At 38.8% G+C, this 24,670-nt stretch overlaps 1 protein-coding gene across 16 annotated transcripts in view; it reads left to right on the forward strand.

Moving 5' to 3' along the window:
• The window catches only part of Zbtb20 (zinc finger and BTB domain containing 20), a 752,057-nt gene that overhangs the window by 461,778 nt on the left and 265,609 nt on the right, over positions 1–24,670 (forward strand). Inside the window, exon 1 of one of the 16 annotated variants that reach the window (XM_050148768.1) lies at positions 12,673–12,781. The exons of the other annotated variants lie outside the window; for them this stretch is intronic. The gene's annotated coding sequence lies outside the window, so the exon portion shown is untranslated. Of the gene's footprint in view, positions 1–12,672; positions 12,782–24,670 lie in introns of those variants that run through there. 16 annotated transcript variants of the gene reach the window in all.

A 24,670-nucleotide genomic window follows, 5' to 3' on the forward strand; every position in this document is an offset into this window, starting at 1 on the left:
CCATTCACCTAACTTAAGTCTTCCCACAATCACTGAAAAGTTCAATTTAATTTTATTTGTTCCCTTAAAAAAAGGGGGTGGGCAGATGTTTTTCTGGCAATTTTAACTTTTCTTTGACGTAGGAAGTTTCCCTTCTGCACAGCAAGTTGTAGCCTAGAAGTGGTAAAATTGTCTAGGGGACAAAATAATGAAACTTTTTTTGTGGAATAGTTCACAATGAAATACAAGATGCATTACATAATGTAGTCTTTTGTTTGTGGAGCCTTTGACAGAATCCTGCAATTTTGGCTGACGGTAAATACTGCCACCAAAGTCTTCCCTAAGTTTAGGCAACTCTGAGTCTTTTCCTCTACCTCCTGCCATGATTATTCTGGCTTCTGATTAAATCACACCTTATGTTTAAAGTCACTAACCTAAAATGACCTGAAGCTACTTATTTCTCTCCTCAGCAGTTCCCTGTGACTGGTAATATTTGGAATGCCTGAAAATAGCCTCTGCCCCAACTTAGGTAGTCTATACTCCAAGCAAATGCTACAACAGGTTCTCCCTTCCGATTTTCAAACCTCAGGTGAGAGATTTTGGAAGCAAATTAGCATGCTAAAGAGTCTGTGGCATTTAGGTGAGTCACAATCACACAATCTAAGCAACAGGGAAAGAATCTTGTTGCTAGGAAGACTGGAGAGAATAGCTATTTGGTAGGCAACACTCACTAATCTGACTGTAATGACAAAAAATAAAAGGGAAATTAATGTGAGCTGTAAAAACTAAAATATAATTTATGCAGAAGGTAGGCATAAGGTGCATTACAAGATAACTAGAGCAATTAGATTGATAAATGAATACTGATTGGATTCTGCCAGGGAAGAGCAGAGGCTGGAGAGCAGGAGGAACAGCCAGGCTCTACAGGGTAAGTGGCCACCGCCTCCCCAATTCTTTATACTTGAAAGGTAAGAAGAACTGAGGCTCCTTTCTCCCCTACCAACTCAAACGTGATCAGTACTTTCTATATCATAATAAATGGGTGACTGTGATTTTAGTGCAAAGTTCAGGCATGACTGAAGAAATCATGGAGATATTAGAAAAGAAAACTGAAAATGAGGAGTCCCTGGAACACTAAGATTGAAACATATTCTAATCTGGTTGTTACATACAGGATACTTTTTAGAAAGTACAGACACCAAGGATGCCTTAGCAAGATGCAACAAGCAGTGGCAGCTAAAGTACCAAGTTAGTAATTAAAGCTTTCTATTTGAAAGCCAAGTTGTATTTCTGGTATTGGGATTTTGTAATACACAAATAAGTGTCAAGTGCCATCTGAAGACTGTTGCTGCCACTTGCTCCCTTTCCCTGTTTTCTGTTCTCTACAGTCTCCCAGAATTTTCAGTGTTAAAAAGAGCTTTGCAAAAATAAAAAGTCATTCGCTGGAGGTTTTCTAGTTTACAATAGTAGAAATTTACACTTAGCTAGTTTCCGTGCTTGTCATGAGGATTTCAATCAAGACGCTTCTGGTCAAGCAGATTGTTAATTTCCATAATGAATTGATCCTTTTATCAGGTAATGACCTTCTTTGCTGATAATGACAGTTTGACTTAATCAGTCTAACGTGGTTACGATTTCCAAGGAATACACTCTGCCAGCCCTGCCTTTCAGTCTGTGTGTGTCCTTCAAGCTAACGTGAGCTTCTCTTGGGCAGATACTTGTGTGGATCTTGGTCTTATTGATAATGACCTTTTGTTTCTAATCCTTTCAAGTGCTCTGTGTCTTTTGATTGGGGAATATAAATGTTTATTTCAAATTTAGGTAAAGATTTATTGCGTCATTTTGCCCATTTCGGTGTGTATTGTATTTCCTTACTTCCTGTTTTCTTATTTTCCACTGTGGTTTGATGTCTTGTTGTTCTCTTTTTCTATTGGTTCCTTTCTCTCCCCCTCTCCCTTTTCAAAGTGATTCATTTACTTTCATTATAGTCTTCGTGGTGTCCAGTGTTTGGCAACTTACCTTTGTCAGTGAGTTCTCCCCTTTTCTATGTTCTCAATGCTGCAAATTAGCATCCTTTCACTCTAGTTCTCTTTGATGTTATTCTTTTCCTAGGTGTATCTAGTTATGAAGAACCCCCTCAACCTAAGTTTGTCTTTACCTTATTACCTCCCTTACAATTCAGCACAATCTTTTTGGCCACAAGGTTTTCAGTTAATAGTTTATTTCTAGTCTCTTTTAGCCTGCCAAGTCCTATGAGCAAACTTCTAAACATCTTTCTTAAACACGACAATTGTTTTTCTCTTGCTACTTCTAAAAATTCTCTTTGCTTTTAACAATTTGATTACATAATGCATTGTACATACCTCTTATGATTTAGTTGGATTTCCACGTCCTTTAGGAATATGTATTTCCCTCCCTGCATTTCTTTTCCCTTCTGTTTCTTTAAATCACTCCTCCTGTCTCTCTCTCTCCTGCTTCAATACTTCCATTAATGTGTTTATGGTTCATATCTTGTGAGTTAAACTAGTTTTTTTTCTATTTTCTCTTTCTTTCTGTATGCTTAACTGCATAATTTTGAAATATCTGTTTCCAAGTTCACTGATTCTTTATTCGAATCTTTGTCTGCTTTGGAACAAAGCACCCTAGTGAATATTTCTGACCAGTTTTCATATTCCTCAGCTCTAGTCGTTCTTGCTTGTCTCTGTACTATTGTTATTGTCTCCCTCTTTATTAACTTCTCATTTTCATCTTGTTTACTTTTCCTGGTTTTGTTCAGTTGTCTTAGCTGTTGGTATATGCTCTTTTGTAAATCACCTAGCTTCTGTAAGACAACTGCTTTGAATTCTAATTCTTTGAATTAGTCAATTCACAGATCTCCAATGCTTTCAAATTGGTTGATTTGTTCTCTTTGGTTATGTCATGCTTTCTTGATTCTTTGTATTCCTTACACGTTCACTTTTTAGTCTTCTGTGTCCGGAGGAACAACTGCCCCCTTCCCACAGACTGTACAGAGTAGAAGTGATGAGAATAGCTTACTGGTGATCATTACTTGATATGAGGGAACTTAGCATTGCTGGTTACTCATGGTCACCTATGATATTAAATGGAAATGAGCTACACAGAGTAGCAGAAATTCTAGGAGGAGGTCCTGCTTCACTTCCTTCTCTCCTTCATGGAGGAAAACCTCATTCTGCATATTTTACAGATCTTTCAAAGAACTAGATAGAACGACTCACTTCTCCCTCACCTTTGTTCCTATGTCCCACAGACCTAGGGTCCACAAGTGAGACAGGGCCCTCAATGGGGCTAGACAGCAGCAACCCCAAAGGAGTTTTCAGGCAAGACAGGAACCCAAGCAAAGAGCTGCACTGCCAAAACTTACTCAGTTATCCACAGGGGAACACATGGCTTATCAGTAGTTGGTGTTGAATTAAGCTAGTTTGGAGGAGGTAATGGCCCAGCTACCATGAAATTACTCACATTGCCACATAAATGTGACTGTTCTTGCTTTGTGTCTTCTCAGTACTAGTGTGCTTCTACTTCTTAACTAGATTCTGTTCAGAATATTGGGTTCCAATAGCACTATTAGAGCTCTGTTTATGGGTCAAGACGATAGATAAAGTTTTATAATCTGCCATCACACTAACTTCATCCCTATTTGTTGTTCATTAGACCTTAATTTTGCCTAGAAAATGTACCAATGACTGGCCAAATATGTAGACTGTTAAGATGTGCAGCATTAGTAACTTAGCATGGCCAGCATGCCTGTGTAGCCATTTAGTGAAATTTACTTGTTACTTTAGATTCCGCCTTCCTTAGTTACATTAGAATATATCAGGTTATTTGAGTTAAATAATTCTTCATTGTTTGAGATTATAAGTTAATTATATATATAGATAGGTGAATATATATATAGATATGTTTTCTGTGTGAGTATATGCAGATGTGAGTGCAGGTGCCAGCAATGTCCAGAAAAAGGAACAGCATCCCATGAAGTTGGAGGCAGCTGTGACCACCCATTGTGGTTACTGGGAACTGTTCTTAGGTCTTCTGCAAGAGCAGTATGCACTCTCCAACTTCTAAACAGTGCTTCATATTTTGACAAGAGATCTCCTATTTATTTTAATTGGTTGAGCAATTTTACTTTCAGTAGTAGAACCTTAAAACAACTCCGCCAAAGATTTATATTATTAATAATGACCCTTTTAATAAGTTACTGTGCTGCTTAGACTTTTGTCAACTTGATATAAGCTACAGTCATTTGAGACAAAGGAACCACAATTTAAAAAAATGCCTCCATTAGATTACCATGTAGGCAATTCTGTAAGGTGTTTTCTTGAATAATGATTGTTGTGGAAGGCCCCAGTCCTCTATGGGTGGTGACACACCAGTCAGCAGGTCCTCAGTTTTAAGGAAAGCAGGTTGAACAAGCCATCTAAAACATGCTGGTAAGCTGCATTCCTCCATAGCCCCTAATTGAGTTCCTGCCTTGAATTCTCTCCATGATGGACTATAAGATAAAATAAACCCTTTCCTCCCCAAGTTGCTCTTGGATTTTATCACAACAACAGAAACTAAACTAGGACAGTTACTTACTTTATTGTCCACAATAAGGAAACATTATCAGTAATTACTTTCAGGTTCAATATTTTATGTTATTTTTCAATTTAATTTAACATATTAATTATTGGAATACTTATATAACACAAACTAATGAGGTGCGACCTGAATGGATGCAGAGATTGAACAATGTTGATGTTTTTCATAAAATAGCTGATAATATGATACAGTCAAGACTGAGATGTGTATCCTCAATCCATCCTAGATCCTTGGTTTCGGCATCTCATTTGTATATATGGTTTATTCCAAAAAGGAGAGAAGCTCATTCCTGTAGGAGGAGGCCAATAGTTGGTCCTGGCCACCCAGAACTGAAATAATCACACAGAAACTGTATTAATTAAATCACTACTTGGCCCACTAGCTCTAGCTCCTTATTGACTAACTTATATTATTTTAACCCATTTCTATTAATCTGTATATCGCCACATGGCAGTGGCTTACCAGGAAAGATTCAACATGTCTGACTCTGAAGGCTTCAATGGCATCTCTCTCCCTGCCTTCCTTCTCCCAGCATTCACCCTAGCTCTCCCCACTTACCTAAGGTTCTGCCCTATCAACAGGCCAAGGCAGTTTCTTTATGCATTAACCAATGAAAGCAACACATAGACAGAAGGACCTCCCACACCACATTCCTTTAGAGTTGTCAAACAAAACATGGTCTTTGAACTATCATTTTACTATATATACATTTCTATATCACTTTCCTTTGAAAGAATTTAGAGCATTCTAGAATCATTAGATCATCCGTCCACAAAGTAGTTCAGTGCAATTAGAAAACAACAAGAAAATGTAATTATTCCCTTTCTGGCTATTGGAAAGCTGGATTCTGAATTTCTTGGCATTCTATAAACCGGTGAGTGAGAACATGTGAAAGCAGCCGCCGAGGACGTACAACCAGCTTCCTTTGCAAAGGCAGTTTCCATTTCACTTATTACTTACGACTTCTACAGAGCAAAAACCATCTTCCACATATAACCATCCCTTATTCCCTATCCAAGGAGCAGTTAGCTATTGATTTCAGTGATGTCATTAGAAAAACAAAAAGAATAGTGGGCAAGTGGAATGCCTGCAACAACAGACATGCTGCACAGGTTGTAATGCAGTGGAGTGCATAGTTTAGGCCTTGGTTTGCATTAAAAATGGAAGTAAAAGAAGTAAAGAAAAGATGAGTGTGCGTCTCCCCAACCAATCTGTGAACCCCATACAATGAGCTCAGCAGGTAGAAAGAAACCAGCAATTTTGGGAGGTGAGAAAATCATTCTAATTATGGCAACCTAGAAACTTGTTTTCTTGGTAGCACTAGAATTTTCCTCTTTTGAAAGGTATCAGAAGGGAGAACAAATCTATATAAATCTCAAAAGAGGCTCTCGATCTCTAGCAGTGGCCAATTGTATTTCTTTCTTTACTTAAGCCTTTCTGAGTCATAAGTGAGTTATATTCATCTCTCATCCCATGATTTTCGTAGTAAAAATAATTTGCATCTGAAGCCTAGAAAAATGTTTGACCTGCACAGACGAATGTTTAAACAGGTGTGTGCTGCCCTGGTCTGGCTAAGGAAGGTAGTCCTCTCCCTAGAACCCTGACATTAGGAGAATGTTTCTCATGCCAGCATTTAGGAGCTCATGAAGAAAGGCTCAGGTGATACTTAAGTCTTATTACCTGCTTACTAACCCACTTTCTTCCTTCTGCTCTGTGTTCTCATGAAGAAATTGATTTAATAGTTTCAAGATATTATTAAATACATTCTACATTAATATTATATGTCCTCTTTGAATCCAAGTGGCAATACAATAGAATTTCATTTTATAAATAACACCTTTCAAGCTAACACCACAGGGCACAGTACAAAAGAATCAAAATAGAACACAAATGCTGTAATCAAATGCAGACCCCAGGAAGGCTGATTAAAAAGGCATGTTGCTAGTAAGAGCAGCCGACAGGGTAAGTATAGTGGGTCATAGCAGAAAAGCCAGCTGAACAGAAGGGCAAACTAAAATAAAATGGACTTGCCAGGCCATTTCATAGGGATTTACGATGCTCTGTTTGCATCCTCTCTTTTCAGCTCAAGAACTGAATGTGAGAAGCATATGAATGTGGACTGGAGGGAGGGCTTCAATATGGGGTCATTATGTTTCCCCTTGGTATTTATATGTAACACAAACAAAAGAAAATCTTAAACATATCTACCTGCATCTGAAAGAGATGTGTACAATCTTATTGTGAGAGAGGATTGTGGGAGTATCCAGAAAGCCTTGCCTTGCTAGATGTTACTGTTGGTTTTCAGAAAGCATGACTTGAAACAAGATCTGTTCCACTGCATTAAATGATTATGACTTGTGACCAGGCCTAGGGAAAGACAAGTGTGGGGGTGAGGTGTGTGCTTTTTGTGCTGAGCCTCCTGAAGTATACTTTGTTTAGCACTCTACTGCTCCAGTTAGACTCTGTGCTCCGATCTCTGCAACAACCAAACAATTCTCTCATGTCAGAGTTTTGTTTCTAAACTCAACTTCTATTTAAAATAAAAATTTCTTGAATTTTTCTTGAATTAAGAACAAACCAAAAAAGGGGGTGTGCTTGAGTATGCATCTTACCTACATGTAAAGCTAGTTCTAACAGCAATCAATCTAGGGCTTCTTCCATGTGCTGCCTGTATGTATTTAAATGCTTATCATTTACTTAAGAAAAATGGAATACAGAAAAAGTATTGATCTAACTCTGTGACTCCAGGTCAGTGATCCTGCACCCCACACACACCAGAATCTCAATGGTATGGATTGTTAGGATCATTAAAAATACTTCGAAGTTTGATAAAGGAGTTCTCTTTTTTTTTTTCTTCTCTATCCTAACTGCAAGTCAGTATGTTTTAGGTTTTTCCTGTAACTATTCTTCTACATTGATATGCTTTCAATATTAAACAAAAAAGCATCAGTAAGAGACCAGTTGTGTTCATTAATCAGGCTTCTGACTATGGTCACGTTAAGTATTTTTGTTTGCCCACTGGCCTAGCATACTGCAGAAGGAAGGATTCCCTTCCTGATTCCCACTCCTTGTGCATTGTGCATAATTTCCCCAGAATTTGCCTTCTTTCCTTTGAATAGCTTTTTTAGCATTCTACTGTATGACACACACCAATATCCTGGTGCTCCAAAATGAAAACAGATAGCAACCCCACTACCTGGTCTCAACCTACTTGTATCACATAACAGATAGCCACACAGCCATCCCAGGAATATCTTTTGCTGCCACCCAAGAGTACAGGTACCCAACAATTCCTATTGAGAAATCTCTCTGACACTTCTTTGGCATTCAGTGGTTAGTGTCTAGGCCTAGTTGAACAAAGTCTAGATCCAAAAATCAAAAAGGGATTTGCGTGTGGTGTGTGTGCACCTAGCCAGGCCTGAATCCTTGTCTAAAGGTCAAAACAACTTTTCCTTGAGCATGCAGTCTCAACTCTACAGTAGCAGCTATTTCTTATGTTTGTTGTGTTTTTGTTTTTTAGAGTTACTGCTATTTCTTATAATGTACTCTTCCATTATCACAACCACCTTTTTTGTTGATAGTTCTTTACTGTAATGTGGCCTTTCTCTTCTGATGGACCCTGCTTCATACACACTGAAATAATATTAAAATAATCCGTAATACTAAGGGCTAGAGAAAGTCAATATGTCCATACAGATCAGATTACGATCGGGGCTGGATGTTAGATGAACAAAATGTTTTAGTAATTTTGTTTTAGATAGAAAGGCAGCAAAAAAAAAGTAATGCTGAACATTATCTATACATATGGCTTTACTGATCCACACTTTAAAGGCTTTTATTGTATGCTATAGATAAAGCCACATAAACATCTGAATTCAGATATAATTTGTTGACCTTAGAGAAGGTGTCAAAACCCAATAATTATATAGAGTGAATTTGTAAATTATTAATAGTGGTAGCCATCATTTATTGAGCATTCGGTAATCTTCAACACTTTAATTTATTGGATCCTCATAGCAATACAGATAGATACTCAAACTGTCTCTTGCAAATGGAGAGAAGCACTGGCCTTCCAGGTGATACTGCTAGCAAATTTCTGACAAAAGAAAACTGAACCCAGCTCTTCCTGTGATCCCCAGCGCTTAACAATCACTCTGCTTCTAAAAATTAAGCCAATTACAGGTTACCGTGGAAATAAATAGGGCATCTGCTGAAGTCAGAGATTTGGGGAGGAGATGCCTTAAGAATCAATAACATGTTTAGCACATCTTCAGATATTTCCTACACAGACAACCTATTACTTTTACTTCACCAGACCTGGACAAACTGAGTGAGCACTGGTGATGAAATTCCCAGAACCTCAGTGTTAGCAGAGCTTCTAAAACGCAGCAGCCTGTACTCAGGGCCGAGTTGAAGGCAGATGAAATATTAACAGCCGTTCTAGCAGCAGAAAATGAAATATGAGATCCTGTATCAGAAATTATTAGTAACCTGTTAAAAGAAATGCTGAAAAATGGCAGTTACCAAATTAAAACTGGGAAACAGAGCCCAAATGGGAAATTTCAAAAAGTTTGGAGGAAAATAAATGACAGATTGTCCTCTTGGCTCTTATTACTATGCCATCCTAAATCCTGCTTGGCAGTGGATGGTGGAGGTGAAATAAGAACTGCATCACTGCCAGCACTGGTCCTCAGATTTGTAGTCCTAAGTGTCTGTGATAGTGTCTGGGACTGATTGGAAAAGTAGTTGGAAGTTGATAGCATTTGAGCTTTATCTAAATTGAAGAGCCTGGAGACTCTTATTATGAAAGGCTTCCTCTCATTTGTGAATTGGCCCCTTTGCTCCACTTTTGGATGGCTGGCTTCCTCCATGCAGAGCTACACTAAATGTTCTACATGGGAAAGCTATTCTCCTTAAATGCCTTCAAATTTAAAGTATCTGAATATGTTCATGTTTATGACTCAAAATATCTAATATCAAAAAGAAAGAGGGGAAACAAATAGAAAATATTCAGCAGTAAATAAAGAATACATTTTTTCTTTAGTAACTGAGAGCAGAAAAATTATTATATGCAGAGTTGTTGAGCATTTGCTGCCAGAGGGGAGAAAAAGGGAAATGAGCTATAGAACCGTAGAATCTTAGTGTTGGCAGAGACAACAGAGTTCATGCAGTCCTACCCTATCATTTTTCAATGAAGAGACTGAGACACAGGGAGTTAAGGGACTTGACTTGCCCAAGACACAGAGTTGTTTACTGACAGTCATGCCAAAAACATTTCCCAACTCCCCATACAGAACTCTGTATTTCAGCATGCTGCTACCATTCTCTACTGAAAATTAACACTAATAAAGCCTGAAACATAAGAGGAATTCAGCATCTGTGGAAACCAAGAGGCAGGACGATTTCAAGGTGGAAATCAGGATGGGAAAATGAAAGAGAATGAGGATGATTGTGACTCCTCAGACAAGCTTTTAGAAGGCATTTGGTATCATTTTGCTTTCTCATGCCTCTCCACCAAACAGAATGGAAAGAAATGAACTTGTTTGTAATAACTAAAGTTTGCATGGGTTCGGATCTGATTAGCTTGGGGGATTCTGCATACATGCTATGTCCAGATATAGATGGCTTATAGGAAGCATGCTTACTGATCCTGTTATTTTTTTTTTAAGCTGTCTGATGCTATCTTACTGTGAAATGCTTCCGTGAATCCTTAAGTTAGTTTCTGGGGAAGGATGGTTCCTGTCTGTGGAACACTTCTGAAAATCAGAAAGAACTTTGAGATGTAAAAATTATCTTCTCTTAATCCTTGTACTTCTTAGAAACAAAATGCAGGATTGAACCATCGTAGAATATTTGGCTTTATGACTTAAATGAAATAATTTTCTGTTTTGTAAACATAGAAAAATTTATAGTAAACCAGTACAGAAGAAATAAGGAAAATGTCTCCTTAAGATTTGCTGTGAAACAGCAGTACACGCCTTTTAGACCAGTCTGATCTTTTTCAGAATAGAGCAGAGAGGGGAGAGTCGACAATATGATGAAAACTACAGATGGAATGCTTTGCATGAAAAACGATTATGTACAAGAGGGCTCAGGAGAGGATAGGAGTGGAGTTGGAAAGGAGGGGCACTGAAACAAGAGAAGATCTGCTTGACCAGATCTAGTAAAATATTCCCTGCCACAACCACTGTTCCATGAAGAGATTGAGCCAAGAAGCCTGAATAAACTAACCTGAAGTTCACTGTTGCCATTATTGTGGGAGGCATCATGGAGAGCACATCCGGACTTGTGTTACACAGTAATCACTGCTGGGTGTCAGCATTCATCAGCCAGATGGTCAGACCCACAATTAATCAATTAGGTTGGGACGATCAACCGGACTAAGTTTTCCCCTTTGGTAAAAAACACTCATCATGTGGTCAAGGCCAATAGCGCTTTTATACTGTTGCTTTTGGAGCAGCTTCTAAAAATTCCTGTTCTTTTTTAGGCCTCTAGTTACTAGACACTGTCAGGTTTTGACAACATAGATACCCCAAATCAAGGTTTTCATATAACATCATCAGCATTCTCTGTGTTCACATGTAGTGCTTAACATCCCACGCGAAAACAAGCTCTTCGGAGCAGCATGCTAAGCCATACACTCAGCTGACTTAACTTGAGATTATTCTGCTGGTTCTACTCAGTTCAGTGAAACAACAATGCCAGAGTTTCTTTTAGTGGACACTCACAGATGTGATATAGTGATCTAAGAATAGTAGTAATAATAGTAGTCTCTGGTACGTTCACCATTGGACAGACACAACCATGACAAAAATGGATAAAAACCAGCTCAGTCTTTGTAATGCTTCAGTTAGGATGATACTGTCACTCCCTTTTCAATGGGAAGGAAAGAGACTAGGAAATTCATTGACTATGTGATAGGATGCTTGAAGTGATATGCTACTGTGGGAGAAAAGGTCCAAAGACGGGCTTGCGTCCTTTGTGAACACACACACTGTACATTAGAGATAAAAGCTAAATCTTCATGGCTCCTCTTCAGACATCCATAAAGTTGTCCTCTACTTTCTCTGCTCCACTGACTCATTACATTTTTCATGGCATACATTTCCAAACCACCACACTTGAAATAGCCTTCTCCTTCTGATGCTGATACTGTTTACTCTCCAGCTCAGTAGGCTTATCGAGATACAGTGGCTTGGTATGTTTCTGTCTGTTTCAGGAAGTTTTTCTCAGTTGACTTGCAGGACAGCTTGCATCTCTATCGCTGATTGACTTTTTTAACTTAAAATTTCCCCGTCCTTTCATTTTGACTTACCTTTAGCTATTTTAGAGTGTACAGTACAGGAATCATGTTCAAAATCCTGGGGGTAGGGATGGCCACTTTCTAACAGAGCCCTATTTACTAAATAAATTTCTACACAACGACCTGTTGTTTGGAAATACAGGCACAAGGCAGTATCCCCTGTGTATGAACCATTAAACTTGCAGTGTCTTCTATTCTCTAGGCCCTTTTCTATTGTCAGTCTTGATGTAGAGAGTGCTTCTCTTTAATGCTTTTCGGACAGGTTATATAAGGATATGGTCAGTCCAAATGTCCACCCTTAAGGTATCAGTTATATATGATTACATTGTTTTATGAAATATACTACTTCTCTACACAACTGCTGTGCTTTGTTTTTGTTTTGTTTTGCTACTTAGCAATTGGGAAACATATCAAGATGTTGAAAAAATATAATATATAACTACCTGTTTTTACTTGAATTTACAGCACATGGGATAAGTAGGTGCTCACGTAGTAATAATGGGCAACATGCTTTACCTTCAGAATCTGTTTTGTTCTTAGCAATCTGCCATTCTTTCTGCAGTTCTGTATTCTTTACCCCAGAGCTGATGAGACTCTTTCACTGTGCCCTGCAGTGCCCTGCATATTGCACAGTTGAGTCTAGGCTGCTTTTCTGCTTCATTTTGCTCCTGACCTGCCCCCCCTCAACACACACACACCCCAATGCTATTCCAGGCCTGGCCTCTCATGACCAGAGACTGCTGACTCATCCTGGCCTGTGCCAAGCTGTGCAGTCGCTTAGTGATGTGGACAGGAGTCGAAGGACTAGAATGAGCTCACAGAACTCAGTTCACTTGTTGCTCACGGTACAGTCCAGCATGAGCTGGAAATGTAGGAACCTCAGCCTCCCGAGCAGAAAGAGTAAGTAGATTAAACACAACTGCATCTTCAAGTCCTCAACAAGCAGGGGACGGTGGTGGGTGGGGGCTTGCTTAGCATGGCTCATGGCCGTGGCTAGGGTATTCCGGGTCATCAGGAGTTTCCCTTTGTCCTCTTTTCTCCTCTCCTCCACAGTTGCACCCTTCCCCCCTTCCCTGAACTTCCCTTCTGAAAATGTCCGGATGGTAGAGCAATGATCTGGGCAGAAATGAAATTTTGTTAATAAGCAGCCTCCGCACGAAACCCTGGAACACAGACTGCTGAAACTGCTCAGTGTAGCCTGTCTACTGGGAACTCACATGAACTTCCCAACAGAATTCAAGGACACGAGAGAAGCTTCCCCACCTTCCTCCTTGATTCTCTTTTTCTTTCTGTTTTAAGAGAGGTAGTTTCAGGAGACATGGCTGCATTCTGGTGTGGTGCAAAGTTTTCCGTCGGGAGACAATAATGTACATTCCTCTGGCAGGACGGGATAGTTTTTTTTTGTGTGTGTGTGTGTGTGTGTGTGTGTTTCTCTTGCTGTTGTTTATTTATAAGACATTTCCTCTCAGTTAGTGGAAGTTAGATCGTAAGAGGCTCCAGTGATTTTCCTTCCACCACCCCCCCTCCCTAATTTCTGTGCTTCAGCACTCTGGAACACTGTGAACTCACCAAACTAATCAGAGCAGGGAGCTTAACAGCCAGGCCTGGACACTCTCAAGAGACTGTGCTGCTTCTCAGCCGTCACTCCCTGGATCAGGAACCACAATCCTGGTGAGTGGTGAGGTTCCAGAATTTGATGTAGCAAGGATTCTATTTTTGGTGTCTCTGAGACAGGCAGGAAATAAAGGGTATTTTAAAATTTAAAAAAAAAAAAAAAAGCCTGCCAAAAAATCCAACAGTGATGGCGATTTTTAGTGTGACCATGGCAGAACCTAGAGGCCCTGCTCAGGAGCAGCCTGCAGGTATCGGTTTTGTGATGCCACATAGGGCTGTCAGCCTTGACGTGCCTAGCAAACATGCTTGTGGGAGGAGGGAGGTAGGTGAGTGACTGGGGCAGGGAGGAAGAGCTCAGGGTGGTAGGAGGGGGAAGTGAAAGTGGGAATAATTATTCCTCTGAAGTTTTCCTCTGTTAACTTCTGTTCTGAGTAGCTGTGTCCTGCGCAGGCAGAGAGAAAATCTGTAGTAGTTGTAAGCTACAAGAACGTTGCTCGCGCTCTCCCCTTAGAGATCACCTCTTCAAGTCCTGGTCGCTCTTAACTGTTAGGAGCCTCTCCCCATCTGACCTTAGGAAAACGTCATGTGTCACGCCCTATTCTTTATTTCTCTCTATTCATGCTACTGAGTAGAAGAATGCAGTGAGACTCCGTATATGGTTCCAAGGAAATTTATCATCTTGACAAAGGAAACTGATGATTGTCTTCACAATGTTAAACCCAAATATAGTATTGTCCTCAATTTAAGAGACCAACTGAATGGGCTCTGGGAAGTTGTCAAAGGAATGGAATGGGGTAGGGGTGGGGTTGTAGCCTGTCTGATAAGTCATAGTCAGTAGGGACCTTCCACATCCTTCTTGGTGATGAATACCCTCCCTGAAAGGGAACTGCAGAATGAGGTTTTGTCTTCTGCTCTCAGGTCCCTACTTTAATTGCTATTCTAAAGATATTCCGTTTTACTGTGCTTTCTCATCTTTCTGAATTCAAGAATCTGACATGCTCTAAAAGATTGACTGGGAAAAAGAGAAAACAAAAACCAAAACAACATGGTGGCTATAAAATTATTTGACTGTGTGGCATCATCTGAAGTGAATTGCTCTTGGAGGGGGAAGGAGTCTTTGATGTTCGCAATATGGTTCTCATGGCTAAAACTTCCCAGACCCTCAGCTCAGCCTAAGGGCCACTTACTCGATGTCCTTAAATATTTGGAAAGAGATGCCACTTCATTGTTTTCACTGTCTTTGCTGTTCACAGATTGCTAGTAACACATTACTAGAGTCAAACTGCTTTAATAATAGTTGACTTTACAGATAGGTATCTTGCATGTCTTTATGTATGTGTGTATATACCTTTGTCCAAATCGGTACAGTGATTCCATATAAAGTATTGATACTTACCCTTGGAATTTTGTTTGCTGGTCTGGGTGAGTTGGATTTTTAACCACAGAACTCGTGCATACTCACCATGTGCTGCTACAATGTCATACAAGGATTTGTCAGTGACCTCCAGTACAAACCCAAGTTCTAGCACAATTCCTGTAGTTTCCAAGGCTCATCAAATTCCTTAGCTGACACTGTAAAAGGAAGCTACTTCACTTAAGTTAGGGCCAGAATGGGAAAGCCTAGTGTGGTATAGACTTCATTTATATTAGCCCATGTTAGTAACTACTGCACTACTTATATGGACAATCTATTGTGAGACATTTTTAGTTTATTTGTCATTTTCTAAAATGGTGAACAACAAAATGGTGTTAAAAAACTTTCAAACATGAAGTTGGGTGCTGGTGGGGCTGGCCTTTAAATCCAGCACAAAGGGAGGTGGATCTCTATGAGTTTGAGGCCAGTCTGGTCTACAGAGCAAGTTACAAGAAAGCCAGGACTATTATAGACAAAAACCCTGTCTCAAAAAAAAGTAAATAAATAAATATTTGAATATTACTGAAAAATGTATGGAGCTCTTAGTCCGTGGCCACCTGGAGCTACCTAGTAGTCTGTGACTCTCTCTGCTATGATTTCCAACTGCACAGACCTGAGAGAGAAACTTAGTCTCTGTGGGCTACACTGAAGACAACTGGGTCTATTAACACTTGGAGACAGTTTATTCTCAAAAACTATGACTTACGTAAAAAATTTCTAAGCAATTTTAGGCAGAGAGTGTAAACACATTTACCTAGCATTATGTCCCAAGAAATTATATTTTATAAATCTAATCTGCCAGAGAGATTTTCTTATAGCTGCCAGGATCTAGAATTCTATATGGTTATTAAAAATTGTCTTAGTGAGTTGATAAGAAGTTAGAATCTGATTAGTACATATTTTGTTGGAGGGAAAATGATGTCTTTGCATAAGCTGACATAGCATAGCTGTATTCATATTACCTGGCTTTTTCCATTCCTATATCAATAAGCCTTTAATAACATACTATAACTAGTTCCACTTTTCAGTGTTCATATGGAAGTTTTAATTTTATTAAATTAATGAAGATTCATGTTTTAAAATATATTTTTTGCAAACAAATGTTAGATGGGATCATTTCCTATATGTTATATTCATTTAATTAGGCAGTAACAACTATACACAAGTGAAATTGCTAAATAACCAGATTATGATTGCCCCATTAAGAAATTATTCTATCTTTTCTCATCCTTTTGGCAAAATTAATACTAAATGAAGAAGTTGTTCTATTTGTGCAGAAATGGTTTGGGGTATTTTCTGTGATTCCCTAGGAAAGACACATGCTCTATATGTTATAACAAGTTTTTGGAACATATATATGATTGAGTATGTATGTTAACATATAAATGTATGTATACGTGCAAAGCCATGTTCTCACATTTTCAAAGTAAGATTTTACCTAGTTTTTCTTGACTTTGAATTTCACACAATATTTTTAAACAGGCCATAAACAGAGCTAAGTTGACATTTTATCACATTGATAATACAGACAATTTATGTAGTTATTTATGAACAGTGTCTTCAAATGGGATGATCTGATAACTGGTAAATTTAGTAATTATCCTTGATTAAATATGCATGACAGATTGTAAACCTAAATTCTATTCTGCAGAACTTCGAAATATTAATTGTTGTGTTTAGAAGTAGCTTTAAAAGGTAGAAATAAATTAAATAGCTAATAATTAAAATTGAGTATATTTAATGAATTCAGTTTTGTAAAACTTAATACATATACAAATGACCTAGTTTATTCTTTTATTCCTCAGCTATTCAGTTGTATATTAAATGCGTTAATACTGAACTTATATATTAGCATCAGAATATAATTTCCCAGATATCCTTGCAAGATATCCAGTCAATCAGGTCACATTCACTGTGAAGGTGTCCATGATAAGCCAGGCTAATGATGATACGTCACTGATAGCATTTTTAAAGGCAGCAGCCGTCACTTATCTTATGCTGCCTTGGATTAGAAATCTCTGTATAGACAGAGGGTATTATATTTTATATTTGTGTGTTCTTCCCCTTCTAAACAATGTCATGGTGCCTCAGTCTTAATGAAGGAGCTGGAGGATCAGTGGCTAGCTAGTGGATGAATGAATATGTATATTCATTGGCTGTGAATATCTCTTGCTTGCCCTAATGGCAGAGCATGTCTAGCAAACAAGTCAATAGACCTTTCTGTCTGCATCCCCTTACTAGATCTTCTGAGAGCTGCAACTGTCCTAGCCATCTACTGAGGTGGTTTCTCTAACCCCACAAAAATTGGGCCATTTCTAATGGAACATGGAAATCTTCAATTTACCGTAGTTCCTTTCATTTTCCGGGACTCTTGTTAGGTCAGATACCTCACTTGGTTAGCGCATGCAGACTGAACATACCATATAACTTGTATTGTTCCATGTTAGCTGGAGCTTCTCCAGGTTGTGAATGTGACTCTCCCCTTCCTCAAAGTCCACAGCTAAGCAGCCAGACTGGTGGAAATGCGGAGGAGCATGAACTGGTTCTGAAGGCTGGGAACTAGACAGGAGAGAGGTGGAGCAGACGGGCAACACAATTAAGAGCAGGGGCAGGAGGACAGACAGCCAAATCATTCGCACTGTCTTAACAAGCACTAATTAAATGCCCCGTTTGAGGTAAATAATAGCTGAACATGGCCAAGTTCAATTGTTTCTGATCGATGAGGAGAGAAATTGGTAGATTCACTTGGTGCTGCTTCAGTTATTAAGCCACAGCCCACTGAGACATCTTCAGAGAGGGGACATCAATTGAGTCAGCCTCTAGTGTGCCATTTGCTGTGTCCTCATTCCAGTACCCTGTATGATGCCCTGATATAATAAACCAAACAGTAAGTGTATATACTATGAATAAACATAGTAAACAATAACTAAAAGAAAAATGTAGTAGGTGGATTTTAATCTAAACTGTTGGTGGTCAATCAGCAGGACAATTTCCAAGCTGTATTTGATCCTGCTTTCTGAAAATGGTTTTCCATTTCTAAAAATGATTGTTATTGCGTCCATGTGTGATATATAAGTGAGATGCTCATTTTTGTATTTTTTAAATTTTCTCTCTGCACTCTCTATTAAACTGAATTCCTAGATGTAAGCAACCAAAGGAGAGAAAGAAGTTATTCTTATAATGGATCTTTAACCCTTAAACAATGGAAAGTAAACTCTGCAGATATGCCAAAAACGAAAATGTTTTTGTTGGTGAATTTGTTTTCATTTGGGAGTTAACACGTAGAGGACATTTCCAGTAGCACAAACTTGGCGCCAAAAAACCTGTTCATCCTCAAGCTACAAATATCACATTCACCTTCCAGTTCCTTCTGGCAGGATTTGTAGTCTGATGGCCTCTCGGGTAGTGTATACAAATCTCTCTGAGGGACAAAGTTGTACGAGTGCCTAATCCACTTTTGAAAATGAAAGAAAAGGATCTATTTTATGAAAAGCAGCAAATAAGGAAGGATATAAAATGTAATAAAAGATATTAGCACCTTCACCTCCTGCTAATTGCCTCCCTAGTCAAGAGGAACAAAATGCTGTAATAAATGTTACAGCTACATCATGATCAGAGTACAAAAAATTGTCTACATTTCAATAGCAAATTAAAAAAAGAAGGAGAACAAACCAGGTAGACTTAATTTAGGCTTCTAAATTAAGGGACTCATCTGCTTCATTTTCCTAAGAAAGATATAATGGTACCCATTTGACTGACTTGCCAGTATTTCTGGAGGATTAGGGTACAAAGTCTGTTTCTCCATTATAATCACTAAACATACTTTTAATATTCATTCTTTTTTCATTCACAAAATACTTTTGAATCTGTATTCTATCAGTTTTTAATTATAGAAGCTAAAGATCGGTTGATAAACAAATACTCATTGAGGACCTCAAACTATATAGACCACACACTTCCAGGGCTGGGGATTCTAGAGTACATAAACAAAGAGAAGTCTCTATTCTCATATTATACACTGTCTGGGAGAGACACATGAGGAAATTCATATAGAAAGTACATGACTTGTTAGTGTTAAGTGCTGCGGAGAGCAGTTAATCAGGACAGAGAAAGATGGGACTTAGGTTGTCCTTTAAAATTGCATGGGGACCACATTTGAGACAAGGCTTCAATGGAAGCAAAATTTTGTCTAATTCTGTACAAGTGCATCATCAGTGGAACTGTCTGGTGGAAAGGACTTGGACAAGAATAGTGTGGTTGAGTATAGAAGTTTAAGGTTGAAAGTCACTGGAGAACATGACGAGTGGGAGAGGTGGGAAAAGGTTGGTCAGCAACCTTACAGTTAGTTTGGAGGAAAATCTCCAATGTACAATGTACTATTAGAACAATAGGTGACTGTAGAAAGTTACTATACATTTCTGGAAACTAGATTTTTCTGGAAACTAAAGTTTTCTCACCGTAAGGAAATGATTTAAAAGATGAATATATTTAGCTTGATTTAATCATTGTATGTATATATATATATGCAACATATATACATATATAGTTACTGAGACACTACAGACTCTGATAGTATGTACAGTTTTATATTTTCATGCAGATTTTGAGAATAAATTAAAAAATGAAATCATTAAAATTCATATCAATAAAATTATATGCAGTGTACAAAAATGAATATACCAGGCAGCCTGAGTAATAGCAAAGATCGAATGGAAAATAGTCAGTGTGAATCTGATCACTTAGCCTAGAAGCATGCTGATGTTAAGATGATAGTTCTGTTATCAACTGTACAAAGATTAAGTAGGGTATGGCCTTAAGTACAGGAGGGACAGATGGAGAATGAGCTTGAGATAATGTTATACACTGATAACTTTACTGAAGGATGTTCAAAGAAACAGGCTCCAAATATTGTACAGCTCAAAATACCCTGGAGTCAAGCATCAAGGAAACATCACAGAGAAGGTAGCAAACCCATGCTGGCTGTGAAGGATTCTCCCAGAGGGCCAAAGAGAAGGAAAGAATTTGGTGATAGGAGCAGCTGAGGTAAACGCTCTTAAGTGGGGAACAGGTGACAGATGAGGAAGAGTGTTGGTGATTTTACTTGTGTGGTGGGGAAAATGGTGCGGTGTATGTAAGCAGAGAACAATCATGGTGGCCTTGATTGCCTTTCAAAGATGCTTTTAACTTCTTTCAGCATTTGGGGAGCCATTAAAAGGTTTCAAGTAGAGGTTAATAATCGTTGTGTTACAGAAGATCACCCTGGCAGCAAAAAGGAAAGGATAGATTGGAGGAGTGGGACAGGAGAGCAGAAAATGAGTTAGGGGGCACCTTAAGTTGTTGAGTCAGGAAACAATGAAATACCGAACTAGGACAGTAACTGTGGAAATAGGCATAAAGGAGGAGACTTGTTCCAGAGATAACTGACAGAATGGACACAATTTAATAACCTCTGCGCCTGGCATGAAAAGAAGGAGGAATTCTGGATTGCTCCCAGGTTCCTGCCTTATACAACTAAACAAGAAAAGCTGTGAGGAGTAAGTCATGTAGGATGAGGAAGATGATAAACTTGCTTTTGAATGTGTTTAATTGTTGGGGGAGCACCAGACTCATGTCCAGTAGGCAGTTGGGTTTACTCAGGAACACTGGAGCTGGATCAGCGACAGAGACACATGCATAGCTGCATTCTGAATCATCAGTATCATGGTTGAAGCTCAAATTATAAAATGGATGTTTCTCAAGGAAAGTACAGTGAAGGAAAACAAACTACATCAGACTGCTGCAGTACACCATGCTTATGAAACAGAGAAGGAAGCCAAGCCATCAGATTACCACACACTTTTATCTATGTGCCTGTCACTGTGCTAGCTATACTGGGGAGGGGAGCAATATGAACAGCCCCAGAGCCTACCCCCGAAGCACACATATTTTGCACAAACATAAGAGGTTAATGTTATTATCAACACCAGCCACAGGGCAGTACTAATAATAAACATCCAAGTGTAACATAAAGTCATATAGAATCTTTAATTAGACTATTATAAATCATAGGCAAAAGTTTGCTGCCTGCAATTTTGCCATAGAGTTCATTTCTGATTTCTCTAATGCTTGTATGTGTATGTTCCAGTGTTAGCATGGGTTCAAGCTATTGGCAAAACAAGCCAGGTGTAAATTATGGTAGAATTGAAATCGATAGTGCTTTGAAGCACTGGAGTGCCCAGTTCACATCAGGGCGTGCGTCTGTGTTCACTGAAACATGGCTATCAAGTGCACCCCGAGTCATTAGATGTGTTATCCAGTGAATAACAGCATAATGATATTTTAGCAGAGCTGCCTTATGATAAATTCTGCCTTAGTGAAACCCCATATACAGAGCAATTTCTTCTGGCCGTGTATATTGCATGGCAAAGAAAGGATATCCTGCTGCGTATCAGAAGGCTGTAATTTCATTTAGGGGTTCTATTGACATCGTAAACTGCAAGAGCAGAGCTCAAGTGGCTATTTAAGTCATAGGAACTTCAAGCTAAAATTACTGCCTAGTCCTAATCGCCACCTCCAGGGGACTCTTGCCTATACATATAGGATTTATGTTTCTATCTTTGTGTCTATAAATACTCAATCACTCCAGGGGATGAAGTGATAAGCTGTCCTAAAATATGACAGGTATCTGTCACCTTTGCAGCTGATACAGGCTTAAGGGCTGAAAACAGTTTTATTGTACATTGAAGGTCAAATGATAAAAGGGACCCACCTCTCTCACAAACCACACACACACACACACACACACACACACACACACACAAGAGCTCACTGTCTGAGCAGCTGGCTTTTCTGTTTTAAGACATATCTACCTAGTTCAATATTAGGCTTTTGCACACAGTCACACTAGAAAATGAGGGATTTCTAGATGATCATCTCCCCCAGCCTAAAAGACCTGCTCCCCTCATAGCTCTTCCAGTTTAGCTGTGTAAGGAGGAAACATGGGAGCCATCTAAAACTCCTTCTTTTAAGGCATCCCTAAAAGTTACTAAAATGTGTTCATTCTGACTCTTTTTAAAATGTGAGTGTATGTGCAGTACATGTACACATGCGTATGTGACTGAGTGTGAGGGGGTGCAAATGCATGTGTGGAAAAAGGAGGTTGATATCAGGAGACTTCCTCCATTACCCTTTACCATACCCATTGAGGCAAGATCTCTCAGTTGAATCTGGAGTTCAGTGGTAAAGGACTGTTCTAGCCCACCAGCATGCTCTAGGACTCACCAGCCTTCACTTTCTAAATGCTAGACTTACAGACAGAATGCCACACCCAAACCTGGACTCTCATTATCACACATACTGCTTGAGCGGTGAGCAACTTGAGTGCTGAGCCATCTCTCCAGCCCCTGGCTCTGTTGATTATTAGCATCCCCCTCATTATCACCTATTCCTGTTGTACAGGATCATGTGTTAGGAAAAATACAGTATGTTCACAAACAACATGCATACTCCTTCCCACCTGGAAATACCTACTTGGTCCAGCTTTGAGCTTGCATTTTTACCCTACTTGTTAATTTCCAAGAGCACATAGAAGGAATTCAGCTTTGATTGAGGTGGGCTAATGACTGATTTTAGCTTTAACAAATTTCTAATATATCATCTCATTGTGGGCCTCATTCCTATTATCTACTTACTGTGGCTTCAAACATCTAATTGGTTTCATCCTTCTAATTCAAATATAGAATAAATAATGATTGAATGGATACCCTTCTGTTATGAGTCTCATGACATAAATAGTAAGTCTGTTTGCTTTAACATGCTAAATTCTGACTTCACTGTCTACCTAGGCTATTCTGCCACTTTCTTTGTTATTCTCAGCCTTCCAGTCCAAACTCTTCATTGTTCTCGTCTTCTTATCTAATGTGAAACATTCAATAGACCCAGTTAAAATAGGAGGCCTGACCCCTTTGTGCATCTTCTTCTTCAGAAACTATGAACACCAACCTAGAGCTGTACTCCATATGCCTATGCATGTTTCCATCCCATGCGGAACTTGAGTCATCTTACAGGTGGTTCATAATTCATTTGTATTTTAATCAGATGCCCTTGTCTCTAACCTTGATTCCATTCTTTATAGCATGTTATCCATATACCTCTTTTCTGTATTTGTTACGTTTTCAGAAAAACATAGAAATAATAAGTGAGCTATTAGCCACGTTGATGAGAAACAGCATTTAACCACCTGGGTAGACTGTCATATCATTTATTTGCCAGCCACACTGGTCCTTACCTTGGATCTCTGATGAACATCAGAGACCTTTGGCCCTGAACCTCGTCTCAGGCTCCCTGTACCTACTGCTTCCATATGCTAGTGCCAGCAACATCCAGAGCTTTACTAATGTCAAGTTTAAATGATCAAAATCAATATTAGCATAGCAGTATGTATAATAGCAAACATCCATAGGAGAAAGGAAGACCCATCATTGTTAACCATAAAGTCAGTGGCAGTTACCTTCTGACATATATTTATTGTATTTCCTTGACTGCCACTGTTTTTCATGAAAAATGTGAGAAAAGACTATAGAAGAGGTAAAATTTGAATTTAGAAAAAAGTACTAAGTTGAACTTAATTAGTAATTGTCACAATAGTTAACAATGCTACTGATTATCAAAGACACAATACCTGCTCACAAGGATAGTAGAGCTTTTATAGTTTTAGTGCTAAGATTAACAATTACTTCCTAGAAATATCTTGATGGGATTGTTAGTCTGGTATTTTGTACCAAAGGAGCACTGAAGAATAGCAATGAGCGCTCTGGGACTCTGATGATAGCGGCCCACAGTATGTGTAGAAGGCTTGGTGGTAGGAGGAGAACTTCTGCTGGAGAATAGTTGGTTAAAAAGTGAAAAGTCATTTAGAGATAAGGAAAGATGGATCCAATGTTATGAGTTGTAAACACATGGTAGTGAGAAGGAGGTGGTGTTTAGAAGCGAGGAATTTAGAAACAAGGTCCATGTTATTGAATGTTGGAACCTAGATTAGTAAAGTCAGATCGAGTCTAGTATGCTTGATTTGTGTGTGGTGATAGCAATGACTCTTTCACAGAATACAATAAGCATTTTTTCAATAATAATCCTTTTATAGGCATAGTCAAAGAGCACAAAAGCAATGTTCAAGGAGTTAACTTGCCTGTACTGTAAAGTATAGACTGAGAAAGTTGAAGCTAGTTAGAGACTCTGAATGAGGAGCCATTGCAATAATTAAATTGTAAAGCAGCCAAAACATGAATACAATCACAATTGGGAGATTAAAAAATTAGATATTTCAGAAAACAAAGCTCTTTATATGTCTGTTCCTTACCTTCTCTAATCTTTGTCACACCAAACTCTAACTTTGACACTATCATACTTCTTAAATTCTAGCACCCTAACCCCTTTTGATAGGATTTTCATGAAGTCTCTTATTTCTCCTGGGACAGAGCTAGATTAGGGGTTAAGCACCCAGACTTGCTCAGACTTCCAACAGATTGTGACTCTGTTCTATCATGCCATTAAACAACTCTTGAAGTTTGACAGCTTGGAGCATAAACTCAGTGGCAAAACAGATTCCTCTCCAGTCTCCTTAATGATTTTCTGGGTTACTTCACAGATCATAGACTCCTGATCCACAAAGGAGGTTCTGGGAGAGCATTTATTCTAGGTTCCTAATTATAATCAGTGTAAGTTTTTTCCTTCCTTCCTTCAGTTCTGCTAAGTAAGCAGACAAAAGAAACTTCAGGGGACGA

Source organism: Alexandromys fortis, unplaced genomic scaffold, assembly GCF_014885135.2.
Source record: "Alexandromys fortis isolate MF-2015 unplaced genomic scaffold, M_Fortis_MF-2015_v1.1 scaffold_4, whole genome shotgun sequence".
NCBI classification, from domain to species: domain Eukaryota; kingdom Metazoa; phylum Chordata; class Mammalia; order Rodentia; family Cricetidae; genus Alexandromys; species Alexandromys fortis.